Below are 23,764 nucleotides of genomic sequence, written 5' to 3' on the forward strand. Positions count from 1 at the left end.
CGGCGCTGGCTGTGTTGTCTGGTCAGGCGTGGCTTTCTCAGGGGATGCCTGGCACGATAGCCTGCTTGAACCAGTCGTTGGTTAACTAGCCTTCTGGATACAGGCACATTTGTCAGTTGCTGCCACTCAGCCCGAAGCCGATTAGCTGACATGGTACGGCCATTGCAGACTATCCGATGAAGCTGGCGATCATCTCTCCTTGTGATTCTGCGGGGAGGTCCTGGCCTCGGTATTGGACTAGGGACACCCCTCTGAGCATTTCGTTTCAGGATCTTTGACACCTGACCTTGAGTGATGCCATACTGCCAAGCAATAGCACGCTGTTTCATACCGGAATTTCGTAAAGCCACCACTCCATGACAAACAGCATTGTCGAGTTGACGGACCATCTCCAGAGGAAGCGGCAATAACTTTTGTAGACGTGCAGCAGTTGTTTTCCACTAATACAGAACGCAACAACCCTTATATACCCGAATGTGAAGCCAATCGTCAAATGTACCTGCCCTTACATTTTGTCACGCCACCTGTGATATTATCCTGTTATTGCCTTCTTGCTGCGAAAGACAATCAGTGACATGGTTCTTTTGACAAAGAAATCAATGAAGCGTAAAAGTAACTCACCAGATTGATATACTGAGTTCACAAAGTAAACCCAAGTCAAGAATGAAAAAAGTATTCCATATTAAATGCCAAGTCTGTGTATATATATGTATATGTGTATATATATATATATATATATATATATATATATATATATATATATATATATATATATATATATATATATATATGTATATATATATATGTATATATATATATATATATATACAGATATATATCTAGATATATATCTACAGTATGGGAAGGGTCGCGTGGTGTGAGAATGCGATTCGGGCATCGACGCAGACCGGGGCAGCGTTTAGCCCGACGTTACGGATCTCGGTTACGGCACTCCCTTTACCGAGGGGGGTTTAATCCCCTCGTCTATCACACTGGTCGTCCGAGTCCGAGAAGATATCGCGCTCCTTTGCGGGGTTGAGGTTGACCAGGGTGACTGGTCATTGGAGTCCCAGATACCTTCGCCAACCTCTCCGCAAAGCAGGACGATACTCCTGCTCGAGCCACGGACAAGATGGAAGATTGCCGAGCGGTTTAGCAATCCGCAGCTCGAGCCGTTAACAAAGGGACTAAACCCGATTTAACGCGGTTGGCCAAATCGTGCCACATGTACTCAATGGGGAAAAGACTAAAGCGACCGGATGAGAGGAACCAAAGAATAAGAAGGGTAAAGGAAGAACAAATATGGTTTATTAACTATCTACAAGAGGAAATAAAAGAAGGGAATATACAGAAGAGGAAACAAACGACATAGGGCAACCTTATACACTCTTATATAACACGCCCATGACAATACAAACAGACTCACACGGAATGGTAGCTGGTATTGGAGGAAGGTCCACGCAGATGGTTCCAGGCTCCGGGGCCACCGCGAAGAATGGCAGGCGGCTGGCGTTGTTGGCGCTCGACCGGACCTTACAAATGCGAGGGGCTGCAATGCGCATACGTATAGCGTGCCGAACGCTCTCAAAACCACGGCAGTTCGTATCCAAAGCGATCGTCCCAAACGATCCTCCGCACAATGTTCTTGTATTCGCCGCCTCTCTGCTGTTCCCTCACATATGCCGATCTCCCTCGCATCTGCTCTCTGGTCCATCTCCCGTTCATCTCCGTAAAAAGGCTTCGCGCTCACGCTTTTATTAGAATCCTCGCATATTAAGCCGCGTCCGCATTGCTCCGCCTACCGGTGAACATGCCTCGGCCCGGAATGGCCGCGAGGGTTCATCAGTACCTCCCCTCGTGACGCGTTTATTGGGCCACGCCTAGGTTCCTGGCCGCTCCTACCTTTTTCTCCCACTCTGACTGCGTGCGTAATGGCGGCTTGAGGCCAGCAAACAAACCAAAAAGGCAGCGAACGCTGCAATACGGCTACCGGCACTTTGGAGAGAGAAAGAGATTGGGGATAATTGAAGGGGCCTAGGTTATTTGATTCATACAACGCAGAGTCAAACTATTGGAAACAGATCCTTAACTGAAACATAGACTAATGAAATAACTAAAGAAGAAGCCTATGGTTTGCTACGTGTTGTACATGGCCTAACTAGGGTGCAACCTTTACAAAGGGGGATATTTACAAGAATTATTATTTTACAAAGTGAAGGTTCTAAAAACCGTAACACAGCACCCGTCTCTCCCCCAGGCACGTCCCGTGCCGACAAAAACTTTAACTTTATGTGACACTCAGGAGTAGTAACCTTCTACTATTAACCTTACCCTGAGTGCGACAGTTTTAAAACAGTTAAGTATGTCCCGCCTGCTGCGTTGCATTCTATCTAACAGATTCACGCCCACGGGATAACCGATTCACGGAATTAATTCTCAAAACTACACATTGATGGTGGGGAGCATTATTTACAAAGACACTATTTGGTATTTACAACACTAAACCAGGACCTGTTCTTTTGGGAAACAAAAGCAGAGTTTTTGGAAAGAGGAAAGGTCATGCACTGCACTGCACCGGTACACCATACCCATGGGTGCTCTGAGACGCACAATTGATATTGCAGTGCAATCTCAGAGCACCAAAAGCACCACCATAAAGCACCCAATAAAAAAAACACAAAGCACCATCCAGTGCACAGTTATACAGTTCAAAAAGTCACACTGGCGTCCTCGCTGCACAGCCGATGTTCTGCTGGGGTCGATGTTCCGGGTGTCTTCTTGAATTGCTGCCTATTTGAGAGATAACAAAAACACAAAAAGGGCACAAAAGCGTCCACTTTTTGGTTTAATTACGGCCAGCAGGGGCCAACTAGGGTGGTCCACCTGCTTGGCATAGGTGCCACCTTTACCGTGGTCCGCAAGCAAGATTCCCCAGCAGTGGCCATGCCACAGCCGTGTGATCCATGATGTGGTGCTCGGCCACAAACGTGTGGTCCATAAGTGGGCTTGGCCACAAACGTGTGGTCCATAAGTGGTGTACCGGTCCAGGCAGGCAGGCAGCGGAGGTGCGGGCACACAACTGCGGCGCCTGCACGCTTTCCCCTCAGTGCCCAGAGAGCACGGTCCATAGGTGGGGAAGGAAGACAAAGCAGAGTTAGCGAGGTGCAAGGGCGCAAGGGTACACATCAACACAAGGTAATGCAGAGGTGAGGTGCGCAGGAGAGCGAGCGGAGAAAGCTCATCCCGACCGTACGTCCCCGTCCCCCCCTGTCACCTAATCTACCCTTGCCCTTACCCCTTATTTACAAAATCTACACATTTACCAATTCCGTCGTTAACGTCCTGTCTTCCCCATATCTCCCCTAATACCAAATTCGTCAACAATCCCTCTACATCAAATTTGCCATCAATCAATTTATCAATCCCTCCTAAAGAGGAAGAGATGGAACAATGAGCACAATGTCACCCCTACATCATGATGCGTCTTTCATACCAAATGTCTGCAAACAACGGTGGTGTGGAGTCCTATCACCCTGGTGAGTGGATGTAGATGGTGCGAAGAGTCTCCAATCCTAACTACCTTCTAAATGACTTTAACACTCTTTACACTATCCGGGGTCTTTCCCTGCCAATCCATTGGCCATCTTACACCATGTGGTTTGAAGAACCGAACTCCCATTGACCAAACTGTGGTGCTTACCAATTTGGGGTCTCACTCCCCCGATTCTACTCCCTGTGCCCTTGCACAATTTCCGGGCTGGGTCGTGTGGCGCTCCCAGCAGGTCCGCTCATCTGCACACCTCCGCCACTGCAGTTGTCTCCGAGCTTACCTGCTCCTTACCCTAACCTACCTGGGGAAGGCCCTCTGGTGCTCTCACCCCACTACCACCTTCTCTGGCGTCGGGCTACCCGGGTCCGTCCTCCGGATCCTCGGGCCCCATTGAACAACTACTGGCTCCCAGAGCCTACCTGCGGCCTCACCTGGCCGACATACTAACAGTGGCAGAGTGCTCAACCAATCACACTCACTAACAGGCCACACGCCCAGCCAATTCCGTTCCACTAATGCACCCAACACAACACCTCTGTGCAATCACCCGGACCACAGATGCCATATCCAACCACAATTTACCTACTCCCTCTACCTACTTTTAACCTACCCTCCCCGGTACTCGTGAAGGGGTCCATCTTCCCCATCCACTCCTTTCGCACCAACCACTCCACTCCACGTATTCCATACTCCATTCCATCTATTCCATACTCCATTTATTCCAGACCATTCATTCCATACTCCATTTATTCCAGACCATTCATTCCATACAACCATTCTCCATACGTCCGTACTTCACTTACTCTTGCACACTCACCTGGTGCTCACACACACCTGGTGGCACTTGCACCCTCCTTCACTCCAGGACCATTCACTCAATACAACGCACAATCACACCTTTCACCATACTCTGCTCAATACTCTTTCTACACACACACTGCATCATCTGATCTAACTACTCCCTTCTGAAACTCGCGCTCCCCGTCTTCCCTTATACTAAGCGCTCCCACGTCGTTATAATCCAAAATAATCTACCTATGTCCCCTACTACCTGTACCATGTTACTTCTTAAATCTAAAGTTGCCTATTGTCATTTCTCTAGATCCCTAATCAATAACCTAACCCTCCCGGGCTAGTTTTCACAGCTATACCCCATAAAACTATAGCTCCTTTGCCCACATGATACGATGTGAGGTATGGTAAATCTACCATCCCTCTACATCGCATACCATTTGCCATCAATATTTCTAATCCAGTCCACTATCTCGAGCCTCGGTGCGTCATTACATTTTCAAAGCCCGGCTTCGCAAAGCCAAGCAATGAATGCGGTGGTTTGGTCTCCTGCGGTTGGGTCCGTCCGGCACTTGATTCAGGGGAGGAGGTTTGGTTGGGCCAAGGTTCCAAGCACCATCCCGGCGCGGGGCCTTTTGCTCCCATGCGCGGTGGCTTTGCCTTACCCGTGTGGAGCGCCGCCACCACAAGGGGGCGCCGTTCTGACCCCTCCTCCTTCCTCTCGAACCGGGCCGCCCGCTTTGCCTGGCAAAGCGCGGACTCGACCGTGCAGGGCGAGGCCCGGCCCGAATCGTGCACGACGCTCCGAACAGGAGCGACGCGACACAGATCCCCGCCGGCTCCCGCAGCCCACACCGCCCGGCACGGACCGGGAGCTCGCGTCGGCTATACTTCGGCCTAACCGCTGCCCCGGTCAGCGTCGATGCCTTACTCGCATGCTCACATCCACACGCGTTCCACTCTTTGCTCATACATCCCATACACTCCGTCAATTCCACCACCGCACTCTCTGTTACACACCACTCGCTGTTCGCACACTCCATAACACACCTTGGCACACACTCGTCGTTCGCACACTTCTCGCGTGCACTCTCCCCCTTTACGTACTCCGTAACCACCACGGGCGTGCACTCTTCCGTTACATCCCCTGTAACACTCCCCATCACGCGCTCCACCACCAACTCAGGTGTGCCTCCTCGCACACGCTCAACCATTCCAAGTGTGCATCCTCGCACCCGCTCCTCATCCATCTCACTCTCCGTATCACTTATCGTTCCACTTCCACACTCCGATGTGCATTCACTCTCGCACTCGGTATCACTCCCACACTTTGTAGCACACTCACTCTTCGACGCACACTTTTTCCTCACACGCATGCCATTTTCTCTCACACAGCACACCACGGACCTCCCACAAACGCCCGCGGTACGCTGGGATCCTAAGCGCGTGAAAATTCTTTTTGCGCCAAACATTCTCCCGCAAAATCCTTTTGCACCATATACCACCTTACTCACCTTTGGGATCCTGCTCTCCACACGCACCTGCAAATCTTTATAAGGATTAGCAAGTACGGCATCAGGATGTGAATTCAGACTTTGTATGCATTCCATCTCAATCTCCGATTTAATTCCTCTCTCTGCCGTCTCTCCAATCCCAATTTTCACTATTTCTTTGCTTTTAATTGCTTTTTCCTCGACGGCCACCTGTTCTAATAAAATAAAATTCTCTACTTCGGCGGTCGCCGAATTCCCCATACCCCAGGTCGCGATCTCTATACCCGTCCAGTTACCTGCGCCTTGCTCCAACTCACTTCTCCCGCACTCCTCGAGTCGTGCTACCCCGTCGTGTACAAATGCGCTTTTCCCGCCCGACCTGCGATTAATGTTCTCCCCACATTTTTGTATGCGGTCACCCATTCTGTCCCCAAATTTACTTATTTGCTCACTCATTCCGTTTCCAAACCCTTCAATATTGGCCCTCATTTCTCCCATACCCTTACTCAATCCCCCTAATTTGGTTTTCCAATCATTTCCCATTTCCTCAATTTGGTTTCCCATCTCGTTTCTCTATTGCTCAATGGTACCCCTTGCTTCGTCCCTCTGCATTTCTATAGATGCTCGTAGTTGTTCTAGGAGCACATACAGGTTCCAACCCGCTGGCACCGTGGGCTCGGCTCTCGCCGCCATGTGCGAGGCGCCGCCATCTTGTGCCGCCGCTACCACGTGTAAGGTGCCGCCATCTTGTGCGCCTGCAACCCCCACTGTTACACCTTCCTCAACCCCCTCTTCCATTACTCCCACTGCCTCCCTGGGGTCCTGGGTTGACTCTAACCCCTCTTCTACCTCCCCCACCGGCATCCGATCGCCTTGACCATCCATGGCATGATATAATTTGGTTTTTTAATACTAAATTTCGGCCGCTCGTAATTTTGACCAAATATATATTTTTTTCAGATGTTAAAAATTTGGTTCAGGCTTCAAATCCCACTCGCCGACACGAATGGTTACGGCCAATAGCACAATTGGTGTCCAAAATTTGGTCGAAATAAATTTAGTGCCAGGTTCCAGATCCCAACTCCTGACTACCAATTGTTACGGATCTCGGTTACGGCACTCCCCTTACCGAGGGGGGTTTAATCCCCTCGTTTATCACACTGGCCGTCCGAGTCCTAGAAGATATCGCGCTCCTTTGCGGGGTTGAGGTTGACCAGGCTGACTGGTCAATGGAGTCCCAGATACCTTCGCCAACCTCTCCGCAAAGCAGGACGATACTCCTGCTCGAGCCACGGACAAGATGGAAGATTGCCGAGCGGTTTAGCAATCCGCAGCTCGAGCCGTTAACAATGGGACTAAACCTGATTTAAAGCGGTTGGCCAAATCGTGCCACAGGTACTCAATGGGGAAAAGACTAAAGCGACCGGATGAGAGGAACCAAAGAATAACAAGGGTAAAGGAAGAACAAATATGGTTTATTAACTATCTACAAGAGGAAACGAAAGAAGGGAATATACAAGAAGAGGAAACAAAAGGACATAGGGCAACCTTATACACTCTTATATAACATTCCCTTAACAATACAAACAGACTCACACGGAATGGTAGCTGGTAGGGGAGGAAGGTCCAGGCAGATGGTTCCAGGCTCCGGGTCCGCCGCAAAGAATGGCAGGCAGCTGACGTCGTTGGCGCTCGACCGGACCTTACAAATGTGAGGGGCTGGAATGTGTGTACGTACAGCGTGCCGAACATTCTCAAAACCACGGCAGTTCGTATCCAAAGCGATCATCCCAAACGATCCTCCGCGCAATGTTCTTGTATTCGCCGCCTCTGTGCTGTTCCCTCGCATCTGCCGATCTCCCTCACATCTGCTCTCTGGTCCATCTCCCGTTCATCTCCGTAAAAAGGCTTCGCGCTCGCGCTTTTATTAGAAGCCTCGCATATTAAGCCGCGTCTGCTTTGCTCCGCCTACCGGTGAACACGCCTCGGCCCGGATTGGCCACGAGAGTTCATCAGTACCTCCCCTCGTGACGCGTTGATGGGGGCCACGCCTAGGTTCCTGGCCGCTCCTCTCTTTTTCTCCCACTCTGACCGCATGCGTAATGGTGGCTTGGGGCCAGCAAACAAACCAAAAAGGCAGCGAACGCTGCAATACGGCTACCGGCACTTTGGAGAGAGAAAGAGATTGGGGATAATTGAAGGGGCCTAGGTTATTTGATTCATACAACGCAGAGTCAAACTATTGGAAACAAATCCTTAACTGAAACATAGACTAATGAAATAACTAAAGAAGAAGCCTATGGTTTGCTACGTGTTGTACATGGCCTAATTAGGGTGCAACCTTTACAAAGGGGTATATTTACAAGAATTATTATTTTACAAAGTGAAGGTTCTAAAAACGAAACAATATATTGTTGCGGATTTGAGAATCCTGTGTTTTTTTTTTATTGTTGTGTCATGAGAATTGTTGTAAATATCACCCTCCGTGTTGTGTGTAAAGGTCAAAGGTCGTCCTCCTTAGTTACTCCATATACATACACGTAGCCAATCATATACCCTCTTAAATAGTTATCTACTTATTCTCTGTAGTTGAAGGGTCTGTTCCCACTAGTTGACACTGCATTGCATCAAATTGAAATAAGGTAGAATCCCCTGAAATATCCCCATGGCCTCCGAAAACCTGCCAGCAAGGCGGCATTCACCGCTGCTGCTTTGGGGTTGTGTTCTTCGCCGCAAGACTACATTAGCCACGAGGTTATCTCGGAGAAGAAAGGCGTGTCTCCACCTCGTTATAGAGGGGAGGAGTGAGCCAGCCCCGAACAACCAACCAAGAACGAGGGGTTTGGCTTGAGGTGGCGGAAAGAGAACGATCGGGGAGGTTCGTGAAGGTTCGGGGGTGTGGTCAATATAACCCGCGGTGGGACGCCCCCACCTGAGATGAGATGAGATGAGATGAGAGACAAGAAGATGAGTAGAGGAGCCCCACGAGCATTTCTGCAGAGAGAGAACCCGTCACGCAACGCCCCCCACGAGAGAGATGCGGCAGATGGGAGATGAGCTTTGAGTCCACCACGCAGCTTTGAATCCACCACGCAGCTTTGAGACCACGCAGCTTCGACCCGCTGCTACGCGGGAACCAGATTGCGGTGGCATCTGTGGCATCGGTGGCCGTCGAGGTCCAGCCCGACGTCCCGTGCGGGATCAAGCTCCAGCCAGCGTCCAGCTGAACCTTCCTTCCAGCCATTCGTTCCTGCCTCAATTCCCCATTCGTGTGAGTTTGATTGTCGTCTGTTTTGTGTGTCTTGTCCTGGGTTAAGTAAGACTGTTTAAAGGTAAGCTAATATTTGCACTGTCTTCTTACTCCTTCTGTCTTTATTTTATTATTCTTCCTCCTTCCTTGGTTTCTTTTTAACTTGTAAATAATAGTAATAAATCATATTTGTTCTTCTTACTTTTGTCTTCTTCTTCTTCTTCACATCCGTTTCGTCCTTGTCTTTTCCCTCATTGAATACCTGTGGCGCGATTTTGGCCAACGTTTAAGGATCGGGTTTAGTTTCTGTTAAATGGTTCGTGCCGCGGTTGCTAAACCGCTCGGCAATTAACATCTGTCCGCGGACGCGAAAGGGGTTGTGCGCCTGCCTTTACGGAGGGAGCTGTGCAGCGTCAGGGACCACGTCGGCCAGTCATAGACGAGGGGATTAATCCCCCCTCGATAAGGGGAACAGAGGCCGACGTTGGGTTCCGCAACAATATATATATATATATATATATATATATATATATATATATATATATATCGATATATATCTATCTATTTCTATATCTATATATATATATATATATCTTTATATATATATATATATATATATATATATATATATATATATATATATATATATATATATATATATATATATATATATATATATATATATATATATCTTTATATATATATATATATATATATATATATATATATATATATATATATATATATATTGTTGCATATCTCGGTTACGGCACTCCCCTTACCGAGGGGGGTTTAATCCCCTCGTCTATTACACTGGTCGTCCGAGTCCTAGAAGGTATCGCGCTCCTTTGCGGGGGTTGAGGTTGACCAGGGTGACTGGTCAATGGAGTCCCAGATACCTTCGCCAACCTCGCCGCAAAGCAGGGCACTACTTCTGCCCGAGCCACGGACAAGATGGAATTTTGCCGAGCGGTTTAGCAATCCACAGCTCGAGCCATTAACGAAAGGACTAAACCCGATTTAAAGCGGTTGGCCAAATCGTGCCACAGGTACTCAATTGGGGACAGGACGCAAGCGATCGGATGAGAGGAAGCAAAGAATAAGAAGGGTGAAGAGAGAACAAATATGGTTTATTACTATCTAAAAGAGGAAACGAAAGAAGGGAATATACAAGAAGAGGAAATAAAAGGACATAGGGCAACCTTATACACTCTTATATAACACGCCCAGGACAAACAGACAGACTCACACGAAAGGTAGCTGGTAGGGGAGGAAGGTCCAGGCAGATGGTTCCAGGCTCCGGGTCCGCCGTGAAGAATGGCAGGCAGCTGGCGTCGTTGGCGCGTGACCGGACCTTACAAAGGCGAGGTGCTGGAATGCGCATACGTATACCGTGCCGAACGCTCTCAAAACCAACGGCGGTTCATGTCAAAACCGATCGTTCCAAGCGATCCTCCGCGCAATGTTCTTATATTCGTCGCCTCTGCGCTGTTCTCTCTCGTTGGCCGATCTTTTGCCGATCTTCTCTCCTTGCATCTGCCGATCTCCCCCGCATCTGTGTGAAGGGGCTTCGCGCTCGCGCTTTTATTGCAAGCCTCATGTATCAAGCCGCATCCGCTTTGCTCCGCCTACCGGTGAACACGCCTCGGCCCGGATTGGTCACGAGGGTTCATTGGTACCTCCCCTCGTGACGCGTTGATGGGGCCATGCCTATGTTCCGGGCCACTCCTCCCTTCTTCTCCCACTCTGACCGCGTGCGTAATGGCGGCGGGCAGGAACAAACCAAAAGGCAGAGAATGCTGCTGGCAATGGCGGCTTGGGGCGACCTTTCGCTCAACGCAGCGATTGCTGCTGGCAAAAGCGCGCCATACAATTTGAAGAGGGTAAAGCCGCAAAATGAATAGGAATGGGAATTTGTGAAGGGGGCTAGGTTATTTGATTAATACAACGCAGAGTCAAACTATTGGAAACAGATCCTTAACTGAAACATAGACTAATGAAATAACTAAAGAAGATCCTATGGTGTCCTACGTGTTGTACATGGCCTAATTAGGGTGCGACTTTGACCTTTACACCAAAAAGGGGAATATTTACTGGGGATTATTTATAAGGGAACATTTACAAAAATTTACCAAGTGGAGGGTTCTAAAAACCACAACAATATATATCTTTCTATCTATCTCTATATATATAGTCAGCCCCTATATATATAGAGATATATATATATATATATATATATATATATATATAGTCACCCCAAAACCACGATTTAACAGCAATATGTTGGTTGCAAACTGATGAGTTTCCGGAGCTCAACGTCTTCTGGTTCTTCGGGTAGCCACTGCCAGGCTAACTCGTCCCATGTTCCTAATCCCACCATAGACTGTATCACCGTGGTCTGCAACTCTGCCTTCCTCAAATTAGTTCGGACCTCCAAGTTAAAATGTTTGGCCAATTTCAAGAGGTCCGACTTTAGTAACACTCGGAACTGTGCCTCACTCGGGGTTACCGCAAAGTTCTGTGCCACAAACGCCATGGTGCCTATCGTTAACACCTGTTAACCTTCACCCAAGACTTTACCCCACTTTCCCCAAAAATTTACCAATTAATACTTAATTAATACATTTTAATTAATAAAAATATTATTTTATACAATTTTAGATCCCGGACGTAGACCCAATTGTGAATCCGCAAATCGTAATTTGGACGAGCCCCCAATTCTGTTACGTGGTCCTCCCGGTAATTACCTGGTCTCGGTGACCCCCGGACCGTGGGAGGCACCCCGCCAGAAAGATATATGATTTATACGCTTTCGTAACGCAATCAAGATGAATTCCAGTCCATAAGAAACCCCACACCAAGGATTCCGAGTAATCAATAATATATTCCCCCAAGGAATCAACAATCAACAACCATCAACAATCCACAATCAACAATCAATCCCCGAGATGATTAAGATGGCCATCTTATATATGTGTGTCCCCTTTCCCCACTCTCGACCCCTTGGGTACTCACGACCCCTTTGGTCTCTGTCCCTCACAATGTCTCTGGGCCCCTCCTGAACAAGGTTATGGTCGGCTTCGCCGCACACGGGCGGTTGAACGAACCCCGGGCGGACGTGCTTCCACCGGGCACGTACCGTATACCGGGAACCACGGCTGCAGCGCACACCTCCTGGCCAAGCAAAGCGGGCAAAGCAAGCGCCGCTGGCAACGCGCGCGAGGCCCCAAAGTGCGACCCATACGCGTCCTTGTAGACGGTGCGGCGAACTGTGCCGGACGCTGGGTCTGTGCATGGCCCCACGGCAACTTGACGTGTCAAAAGGGTAGTTACACGTCCCGGTAACTCCTCTCGCCAGACGGGCTTGGGAACGCAGCTTTTCCACGCTGCTCAATATCGATCCCAACTCTCGTCGGAGCTGGGCGATGAAGAAGAAGAATCGTCGCTTCTCCCGGACCTCGTGTCTTTTCTTCTTCCGTTTCCGGTCTCCTTTTTCCCAGAAGGGCTCCTGACCCTTTAATCACAACAACCCTTAATCGACTACACATTGATAAGCAAAGACCTGAATAGTAATTCACATACATTCACATAAATATGTAACACCTACCCTTCAAAAGCATGGTCCGAGAATCATCTTCACACATGATAATGTTCCGGATCACAGGGCCATTCCAACAAGGAATGGTATTGTCAATGCCAATGTCAATGTTATGACACCGTGCACTGCCATCCCACCAGATTTTAATGTTTGAACATCTCTCGGATATCATTGATCGTTGGGTCTGAACCATGCCAAGACAGTTACAGACCCTTGATGAGCTGGAACACGAGCCCATTCGGGTGTGGAATGCCATTCCCCAAGCTCGGATTTGAGTGCTCATATGGTCAATGCGACGCCGGGGCAATGTGGTGATTGCCGCCACAGGTGGAAATACCCGGTGTTCAGTTTGGTACTTCCATGTTGAATCCCTATGTGAAAACATTCGCCACAACGCAGCATCACGTGATTCGGTCACGATTGGACGGACATGTAATTAATTATTCAGCATATTTGTGTCAGAGGTTTGCACCTCATTTATGTCCCATGATGTCACATAAATAAATCGCATCAACAACAATTAAGTTTTTGGTGTTGTATGGCAGAGAGTGGAGCATGCAAGTGTCAATATAATTGCAACTACAAGCAGCACGAGAACATCTCCACAGGGGATTATCATGGATGGTAGGAAGGTCCAGCTTCAAGACGTATGCAAGCAGGTTTTTTTACGAACCGACTCTATAGGCTCCCCTCCACCAATTTTGGCCATAACTTCGATTTTAGCTGCCATTTTAACTTTCCATCTCTCTATATGGTTGTCAGACATCTTTTTATTAGTCCCCTACCGGTTTCACTGGAGGGGAATATAAGTTTGCTCTCTGTCCGTCTGTCCGTCCGGCCGTCCTATTTGTGGTTTTTCAGACATTTTCCCCACACCCTTTAACATATTCAACTGAAACTTGGTACATGGCTTTATTATGATAAGTTACAGAACCAGTTCACGTTTCAGGCTATTTCGTCAATTTTTCACATATTTATGCCCTTTTTGGATTTAATATCACATCGGTAGGGGCCATTTATTGCAAAGCAATTCTCCCTCTTGTTCAACTATGCATGTCATTGCATAGCGAATAATTTTCAGATGGCAAGCCATGAACATGTTGCTCTGAAGGAGGATTACTGAGCGAAGATTTGGGAGTATTTATCAAATGACTACTTTGGTAAAATCTGCTCCGGATCCAGGTAGATCGTGTTGATATGGAGCAGGGATAATGGACTAAACGGCCTCTTCCTGCATAAAAGTTCTGTTCATATCCTTCTTATAATGGAACGGAGTTTGCTCCTTCTGTTTCAGCTGGCTCACTGATCGTCTTCGGAGGGGGAGTCCATTACTGTGCATTACCTGTCCAGCAGGTGGCACTTACGTCATGCTACGCTATTGCGGCTGCTTGCTGAACAATGCACCTTGCTGTCGACACACCATCCACTTTGTGGTTGGAGAAGGGCTTTGAGTCAAGGATATCTAGTCAGTGATCCAGATATGTGGTCCATGTGGTCCGTAAGTCAGATATGTGATCCATCTGGTCAGTGATCCAGATACGTGATCCATGTGGTTCGTGATCCAGATAGATGCACCATACATGTGGTCAGTGATCCCGATAAGTGATACATTTGGTCATGTGATACAGATAAGTGATCCATGTGGTCATGTGATCCAGATAGGTGATCCATGTGGTCAGTGATCCCGATAAGTGATCCATGTGGTAAGTGATCCAGATAGGTGATCCATGTGGTAAGTGATCCAGATAAGTGATCCATGTGGTCATGTGATACAGCTAAGTGATCCATGTGGTCAGTGATCCCGATATGTGATCATGTGATACAGATATGTGATCCATGTGGTCATGTGATACAGATGGGTGATCCATGTGGTCATGTGATACAGATAGGTGATCCATGTGGTCAGTGATACAGATATGTGATCCATGTGGTCATGTGATACAGATAAGTGATCTATGTGGTCATGTGATACAGATAGGTGATCCATGTGGTCAGTGATCCAGATATGTGATCCATGTGGTCATGTGATACAGATAAGTGATCCATGTGGTCATGTGATACAGATAAGTGATCCATGTGGTCATGTGATACAGATAGGTGATCCATGTGGTAAGTGATCCAGATATGTGATCCATGTGGTCATGTGATACAGATAAGTGATCCATGTGGTCATGTGATACAGATATGTGATCCATGTGGTCAGTGATCCAGATATGTGATCCATGTGGTCATGTGATACAGATAAGTGATCCATGTGGTCAGTGATCCAGATATGTGATCGATGTGGTCATGTGATACAGATAAGTGATCCATGTGGTCATGTGATACAGATAAGTGATCCATGTGGTCATGTGATACAGATAGGTGATCCATGTGGTAAGTGATCCAGATATGTGATCCATGTGGTCATGTGATACAGATAAGTGATCCATGTGGTCATGTGATACAGATATGTGATCCATGTGGTCAGTGATCCAGATATGTGATCCATGTGGTCATGTGATACAGATAAGTGATCCATGTGGTCATGTGATACAGATAGGTGATCCATGTTGTCAGTAATCCAGATATGTGATCCATGTGGTCATGTGATACAGATAAGTGATCCATGTGGTCATGTGATACAGATAGGTGATCCATGTGGTCATGTGATCCAGATAGGTGATCCATGTGGTCAGTGATCTCGATAAGTGATCCATGTGGTAAGTGATCCAGATCGGTGATCAATGTGGTCAGTGATCCAGATATGTGATCCATGTGATCATGTGATACAGATATGTGATCCATGTGGTCAGTGATCCCGATAAGTGATCCATGTGATCATGTGATACAGATATGTGATCCATGTGGTCATGTGATACAGATAGATGATCCATGTGGTCATGTGATACAGATAGGTGATCCATGTGGTCATGTGATACAGATAAGTGATCCATGTGGTCATGTCATACAGATAAGTGATTCATGTGGTCATGTGATACAGATAGGTGATCCATGTGGTCAGTGATCCAGATATGTGATCCATGTGGTCATGTGATACAGATAAGTGATCCATGTGGTCATGTGATACAGATAAGTGATCCATGTGGTCATGTGATACAGATAGGTGATCCATGTGGTAATTGATCCAGATATGTGATCCATGTGGTCATGTGATACAGATAAGTGATCCATGTGGTAAGTGATCCAGATAGGTGATCCATGTGGTAAGTGATCCAGAGATGTGATCCATGTGGTCATGTGATACAGATCGGTGATCCATGTGGTCAGTGATCGAGATATGTGATCCATGTGGTCATGTGATACAGATAGGTGATCCATGTGGTAAGTGATCCAGATAGGTGATACATGTGGTCATGTGATACAGATAGGTGATCCATGTGGTCAGTGATCCAGATATGTGATCCATGTGGTCATGTGATACAGATAGGTGATCCATGTGGTCATGTGATACAGATAAGTGATCCATGTGGTCATGTGATACAGATAGGTGATCCATGTGGTCAGTGATCCAGATATGTGATCCATGTGGTCATGTGATACAGATAAGTGATCCATGTGGTCATGTGATACAGATAGGTGATCCATGTGGTCATGTGATACAGATAGGTGATCCATGTGGTCAGTGATCCAGATATGTGATCCATGTGGTCATGTGATACAGATAAGTGATCCATGTGGTCATGTGATACAGATAAGTGATCCATGTGGTCATGTGATACAGATAAGTGATCCATGTGGTCATGTGATACAGATAGGTGATCCATGTGGTAAGTGATCCAGATATGTGATCCATGTGGTCATGTGATACAGATAAGTGATCCATGTGGTCATGTGATACAGATATGTGATCCATGTGGTCAGTGATCCAGATATGTGATCCATGTCGTCATGTGATACAGATAAGTGATCCATGTGGTCATGTGATACAGATAAGTGATCCATGTGGTCATGTGATACAGATAGGTGATCCATCTGGTCAGTAATCCAGATATGTGATCCATGTGGTCATGTGATACAGATAGGTGATCCATCTGGTCAGTAATCCAGATATGTGATCCATGTGGTCATGTGATACAGATAAGTGATCCATGTGGTCATGTGATACAGATAAGTGATCCATGTGGTCAGTGATCTCGATAAGTGATCCATGTGGTAAGTGATCCAGATCGGTGATCAATGTGGTAAGTGATCCAGATAAGTGATCCATGTGGTCATGTGATACAGCTAAGTGATCCATGTGGTCAGTGATCCCGATAAGTGATCCATGTGATCATGTGATACAGATATGTGATCCATGTGGTCATGTGATACAGATAGGTGATCCATGTGGTCATGTGATACAGATAGGTGATCCATGTGGTCATGTGATACAGATAAGTGATCCATGTGGTCATGTCATACAGATAAGTGATTCATGTGGTCATGTGATACAGATAGGTGATCCATGTGGTCATGTGATACAGATAAGTGATCCATGTGGTCATGTGATACAGATAGGTGATCCATGTGGTAATTGATCCAGATATGTGATCGACGTGGTCATGTGATACAGATAGGTGATCCATGTGGTCAGTGATCCAGATAAGTGATCCATATGGTAAGTGATCCAGATAGGTGATCCATGTGGTCAGTGATCCAGAAGGTGACGAACTCCCTCCAAGGCTGCTCCAAAATAATTTCCCATTTAAACTTGAATTTTAAATTCCCGGCCTCGCGTGTTCAAATGCGCCTGTATATTAGCCTGTTATTCGGCTTTTCTGCCCCTCCCTGTAGGCCCCGAGCCTCCAGCTCTCTCAACCTTTCTCCATTGTCACGAGACATCAACTGCTCATGACACACATCTAACTCTGCATCCAAAGCACATTTAAAATCCAATTAGGGCTCCAACTGACACCGGTCCACAATGACCTGCCTCTTTCTCAATGCCCTACCGTTAAGCTTCTTCCTTTTCCCCCGCCCCGCAGCTGCTAACACAAACCCCGCGTGCAGGGAGTCAATGACCCCGGGTGCAGAATCGATTCTGACAGGGTCTGCTCCGAACACCCCAGGACCTGGCATGACCTCCACCGACACCAGCTCAAACACCTCGACGGACGTAGCCTCACTCACGAGCGCAGGTTTCTGACTTGCACACCGACGGTCCGGCCTTGCTCCAACTCTGAGCAGATTTGCCCGTCGGCCCACACATCGCAGGCTCGGAGACCTGACTCACCAGCTCGGGCTTGGCCTCCTGCACGTCCGCCAAAGCTGGCGTCGGGTTGCACCCTGTCGGTCCCGGGCGTGCCAGAAAAACCGCTGTCAAGTCTAACCGTGGGCCCATCACCGCCGAACCGCAAACCACGAAGGTTGCTTCGCAAATCACTGGGCCTATCCTATCTCCTTTTAAAAGGTCTAACTTTCTCGTCTGATCGATGGTCTCTTCCTGGAGCAGAGAGACATTCATCCCGGTGCAATGCTCTTCCAGGCCATTATTAGTTTTCAAACATGTCCCCGCACTCCTCATTTGTGTTCTCCATTCTTAATTATCTTCTTTCAAATCCCGGTCATATTTATCCATGACCCGTACATTTTAATCCATTTTTGCTATCCATCATGATCTGCCATTATTTGTTTTTCAAACATTTTCAAAAGAAAATACCATGAGGACATACACACGGGAGACCTAGGTGCATACCAGAAGTTTGGTATGATATCACAAAAGTTGGAGGGAGTAGTTCAGTGACAAGACAAGACAAGACAGGCACTGCATATGCATATATATATATATATACACACTACCGATCAAAAGTTTTAGAACACCTCAATTTTTCCAGGTTTTATTGAAATTTACGCAGTTTAACGTCTCAATGTACTCTGAAATTAAGCATAGAACAAACAAACAATTGGAGATAAAACAGAAATCATAGAATCATTTTGTTTAACAAAATTTAATTTAAAATTTTGAATCAGCAAAGTATTCTGACAGGTATAACCCTTTTGCAGATATAACCGCCGAACACCCTCGTGCCATTCTTTCTACAATGGAAATCAAACATTGTTCGTGAAGTTCTTCCCAACACTGTTGCAAAAGTTCCCACAAATGTGTTGCACTTGTAGGTTGCTTTGCTTTCACCCTTCTGTCCAGTTCATCCCAAACCAGCTCGATGGGTTTACGTCTGGAGACTGTGCTGGCCATTTCATGATTTGAAGCCTTCCGTCTTGTTCTTTTCCTCGAAGGTAGTTTTGACATGGCCTGGAGGTGTGTTTAGGGTCATTATCTGGCTGTAGGATGAACCCCTGACCAACTAGACGGTATACCAGAGGGTATTGCATGGCGCTGCAAAATGCTGTGGTAGCCCATTTGGTTCAGCGTGCCAGTCACTCTGTGCAAGTCGCTGACTCTGGATCCAGCAAAAGAGCCCCAGACCATCATGCTTCCTCCTCCATGTTTGACAGTTGGTGTCACACACTGAGGAACCATGCTTTCACCTACTCGACGGCATACAAAAACCCTGCGTGATGAACCAAAAATTTCAAATTTTGATTCATCGGTCCATAAGACCTTCTTCCAGTCTTCAGTAGTCCACTGGCGGTGCTTCATGGCCCAGGCAAGCCTCTTTTTCTTATTTTTCCATCTTAGCAATGGCTTTCTTACTGCCACTCGACCTGTCAAACCTGCGACTCGAAGTCTTCTCTTCACAGTTGAAACTGAGACTTGCTTACTTCGACCAGTGTTAAGCTGTACTTGAAGCTGTTGTCCTGTGAGCCGCCTATCACGCAAGCTGTTGACTCTCAGAAACTTGTCTTCTGATTCTGTTGTGGCTTTGGGTCTGCCAGACCTCTTCCTGTCAGAGTTTCCTCCAGTTTCCAATGTACTATTTCCAGCAGTGCAATATTGTCTAAATAATGCTTCAGACGTTGTAATAACAGTCTGTTCCAATACTGCTTTTATACAGAGAGGGGGCTTTGTAATCAAGTAATCAGCAGAGGTTAGGACACCTGTAGGAATTGTTCGCATCAACTTTCAAGGCTTAATTTACTTACATTGCTGCAGAACAGCTGGAGGTTGTTAACCCATTACTTGTTCCCTGAAGAAGGCCTTTTTTTTTTTACAATATAACTGTGCAATTTACATGATTTTCCCGTTTTTACTAACCTAAACTTTTGTTTAACCTCGAGCAGTTTACGACTTACCTTTGTACCATTTCAGGTTATTCACTGGACATTAAACCGCGTAAATTTCAATAAAAACTGGAAAAAATTGAGGTGTTCTAAAACTTTTGACCAATAGTGTGTATATATACAGTATATATATATATATATATATATATATATATATATATATATATATATATATTTTTTTTTTTTTAAAGAAGAAAAAAAAGATATATATATATATGTACACTACCGGTCAAAAAATTTAGATATATATATATATATATATATATTGTCGTGTTTGGTGTTCCTGGTGATTAAAATCTTCCAAGGAAACGGATTCCGAACGGGCTTTAACTCCGAGGTGTTCAGCCAAAATATAGTGGAGAATACACGTGGAGTCGTGGAGGGAAGAGACTGAAGAGCGTTTACCTTCACGGATCCCACCAGCAGTCTTCTTCACACCTGGATAAATTAACTCAAACAACACGAAAGTAAAATGTACAAAAATACCGGATTTATTAAAGAAAATGCCGGTAACAAAGAAAACCTGGCCAAATATAACCATAATTTCTAAACGGGACGTCCCCACACACAGACTTGAATACAAATAATGGATAAAATAACTGAAAATAATACGTATTATTTTTGGGCACTTAACTCAAATTGGCTGGTGTATCTCGTCTGGAATCATCAAAGATCGTCTGAAGCTTTGGCATCTTTGCGCACGAAACGCGCTCGTTGGTGCGAAGTAGGCAGCCCGTGCAAAGCGAATGAGCTTGGCGTGCAGCCCGCTCTTCCAGCCATGCTTGTCCTCACGATCTCTACACTGAAACCGCATCTCTCCGTCCGCAGTTCCCCTCCTCACGACCACTAGCAAGATGTCGGAACACGACCGTTCACAATGAAGTTTCCTTGCACAAGAGCAATAGTGACCATTCACTAACAAAGTCGGGACCCAAGGGATAAAAGAAAATGTCGGCACACGACCGTTCACCACCAGTTCCAAAACGAGAAGAACCAAGAGGACGTCGATGCTGAGAGAGAGAAAATGTCGATGCTGAGAGAGATAAAATGTCGATGCCGAGAGAGATAAAATGTCGATGCTGAGAGAGACCAAAATGCGATCGTTCGCTATCGGATCCAGAATCAGAAGAAACGAGAAGGGCTAATGTCCGCTGCTTCAACTATTTTGTATGAGGGCCTCTGACGTCATCTGTGCCTGCTTCACCGATCCCATCATCCCATCTTACCAGTCCTAGTAACAATCAAATCCTTGACCAATCACTGCTCTTTGAGGCATGGCTTCACAGAGCTTTTATGCCTCTGCGCTCACCAAGTCGGTGTTATCAATGGTGATGCTTCATGCCTGGTTTCCGGTTGTTATTTAATTAGTGTGGTTTATGGCCGATTTCTGGCTGTATGCGTAGTGCGGTGTCATAATGAACACAGGAAAAGTTTACAGAGGCAATTACAAACAGGAAATTAATTACCCATAATCCCTCGCTAATTAACAACCCCGACCCCTCTCATGGGGACGAAGCGACACTTACACGACATCCAGTGTACACAAATTTCTTACTTGTTACATGGGGCTTCTCTTCTTCACGACAATCGGAGCACACTACCTATGCCCACTAGCTGGCTCTAAGGTAATCACTGCCTACCACAAATGTAACAATATATATATATATATATATATATATATATATATATATATATATATATATATATATATATATATATACATACATACATACATACATACATACATACATACATACATACATATATATATATATATATATATATATATATATATATATATATATATATATATATATATATATATATATATATATCAACAAATAAACTGCGCTGGGTAAATGTTAAATTCATCCCGAAGTCCATAAAAACTTTATTTGCTTTGAATAAAAGATAACAAAGTGGGGTATCAGGAAATACCTGATCTCCCCGCAGGAATGTGGTGTAAAAGAGAAAAAGTTCCTATTAAAAGAAAAATACGATTTTCATGAGATCATATTATGTTTCGCTGAAAGTTCATCTTTTATACATTATAAGTTCATTATGGAGGAGATATGTTTACAAATGTACATTATACACAATGGCGCCATATCCGTATATACAGTATTATAATAATGATCATTGTTTTCCACTCTCTCGAATCCTCGGCATGAAAACCCCAGTCTCGCACAGGTTTCACGCGAGGATTCTTTCGATTCCATAAGACAACCAGGGCCGACACTCGGGTTTCGTTGTACACGCGTCCAGAGCGGGAGCGGACGGAAGGATGGAGCGCCTCGCGTACGCCGACAATGTCCCAAAGGGCGTCGACCTGTCGGTTCTCGTCATCTGCGACTTGCTCATGGAGGACACGTTGAGGATGCTCTCGATGGCGAAAGGACTGCAGAAGCGACGCATGCGGCCTCGAGCCATCTCGATCTCGTCCTCGTGACTGATCTCGCGATCGTTCTTGAGGAGCCGTTTGCGGCGTCTGCGGAACATTCCGTCTGCGAACGTGTACTCGCTGTTGGGGTTCAATGTCCAGTAATTGTCTTTGCCCCACGGACGCGCGGGATCGCGGAGGACTTTGATGAAGCACTCGTTGAGAGAGAGGTTGTGGCGGACCGAGTTCCTCCAGCCCGTGTACGCACCTCGGAAGAAGGGGAATTTGTTTGCTAAATACCCGTTTATCTCGGACAGCGTGAGTCGCCCGGCGGACGATTCTCGGATCGCCATGGCGATGAGGGCGATGTACGAGTACGGCGGTTTGGGACGCCGGCTGTAGGTCTTGCCTCTCTGATGAACCGCTTTTACCATGAGCTCCTCCGAGTGGTCTCCGGCCAGAGGGTCCAGGTCGCTCGTTTCGTTGCTTCTTTTCCTCACCTGTAGCTCGTCCATCATCTGTTGCATTTCTTTTCAACGGCGAAGATGAACTCTATTTGCGCCGAGCGACCAGTATCAGGATCCAAATCGCTCGCTTTGCGTCTTCTCTCCGCCTCACCTGTGCCGCCTTTAATATGTGTAACGGTGTCCGGTGACGTCACTGCTTGGTGCCGCGCGCGAGAAAGGTGGAGGTGTACAAGGAAAATGGGGAGGGAAGCCCCTTACACACAGAGACGACGATTAATGAGACGTTGAAAAGCCTCAAATGTCTCTCCTTAACCACCCGTCCGACATTGTTTCAGTTTCATCTCGATACATCTGATTGGATACCTGTCTACCCGCGAAACCATTACATATTTCATTTGCGATGTGGCTTTTTCAAACAAACTGCAAACGCAAGCAAAGCATGTGCATATTGATATTAAGTTTATCTACACTGTACAAATAATAATAACTAGAGTATAAGACCCGTCGGCTTCGCTGATGGGAATACCAATCTTTGCTGCGATGGCTGATCTATGGGGAAGAAAGAAAAAGAGGATTCCTGGGAGATCCTGCTCTCTATGCAGGGATAACCAACGTCACGGGTTGGCATTTCAGTTTTGACATGAGTCCATATCCCCATAAATAAATAAATAAATAAATAATAATAAATAAAAAATATATATATATGATCACAAACACTCCCGGGAGTTCCCAGAATCCACCTTAGTCGGATTTATTGAAATCCGTTACCGTAAAATGGGTTGAATGGGGACAGCAAAGTTAAAAAAAGTTCGGAAACTTTTTTCGCTGAAAATAATTGACAACCATACTGATTTGTTGATATTTGGGTTGAAAGTGTTCTCTTGTTTTTTAAAAGCAACTTATAGTCCCGATTAACCCCATATTGGGTTAAATAGGAATAAATAGGATTTTTAATGGCTGTCCCTGTTCACCCCGTTTTACGGGTGAATCGGGACAGTCATTAATACAAAAAAATAATAATCAAGAAATAGGGACAGTTTGGAGAAACTTTTTATCCCATATTTTTTTTC

The sequence above is a fragment of the Myxine glutinosa genome, chromosome 9, assembly GCF_964187855.1.
Source record: "Myxine glutinosa chromosome 9, kmMyxGlut1.1, whole genome shotgun sequence".
Taxonomy (NCBI): Eukaryota; Metazoa; Chordata; class Myxini; order Myxiniformes; family Myxinidae; genus Myxine; species Myxine glutinosa.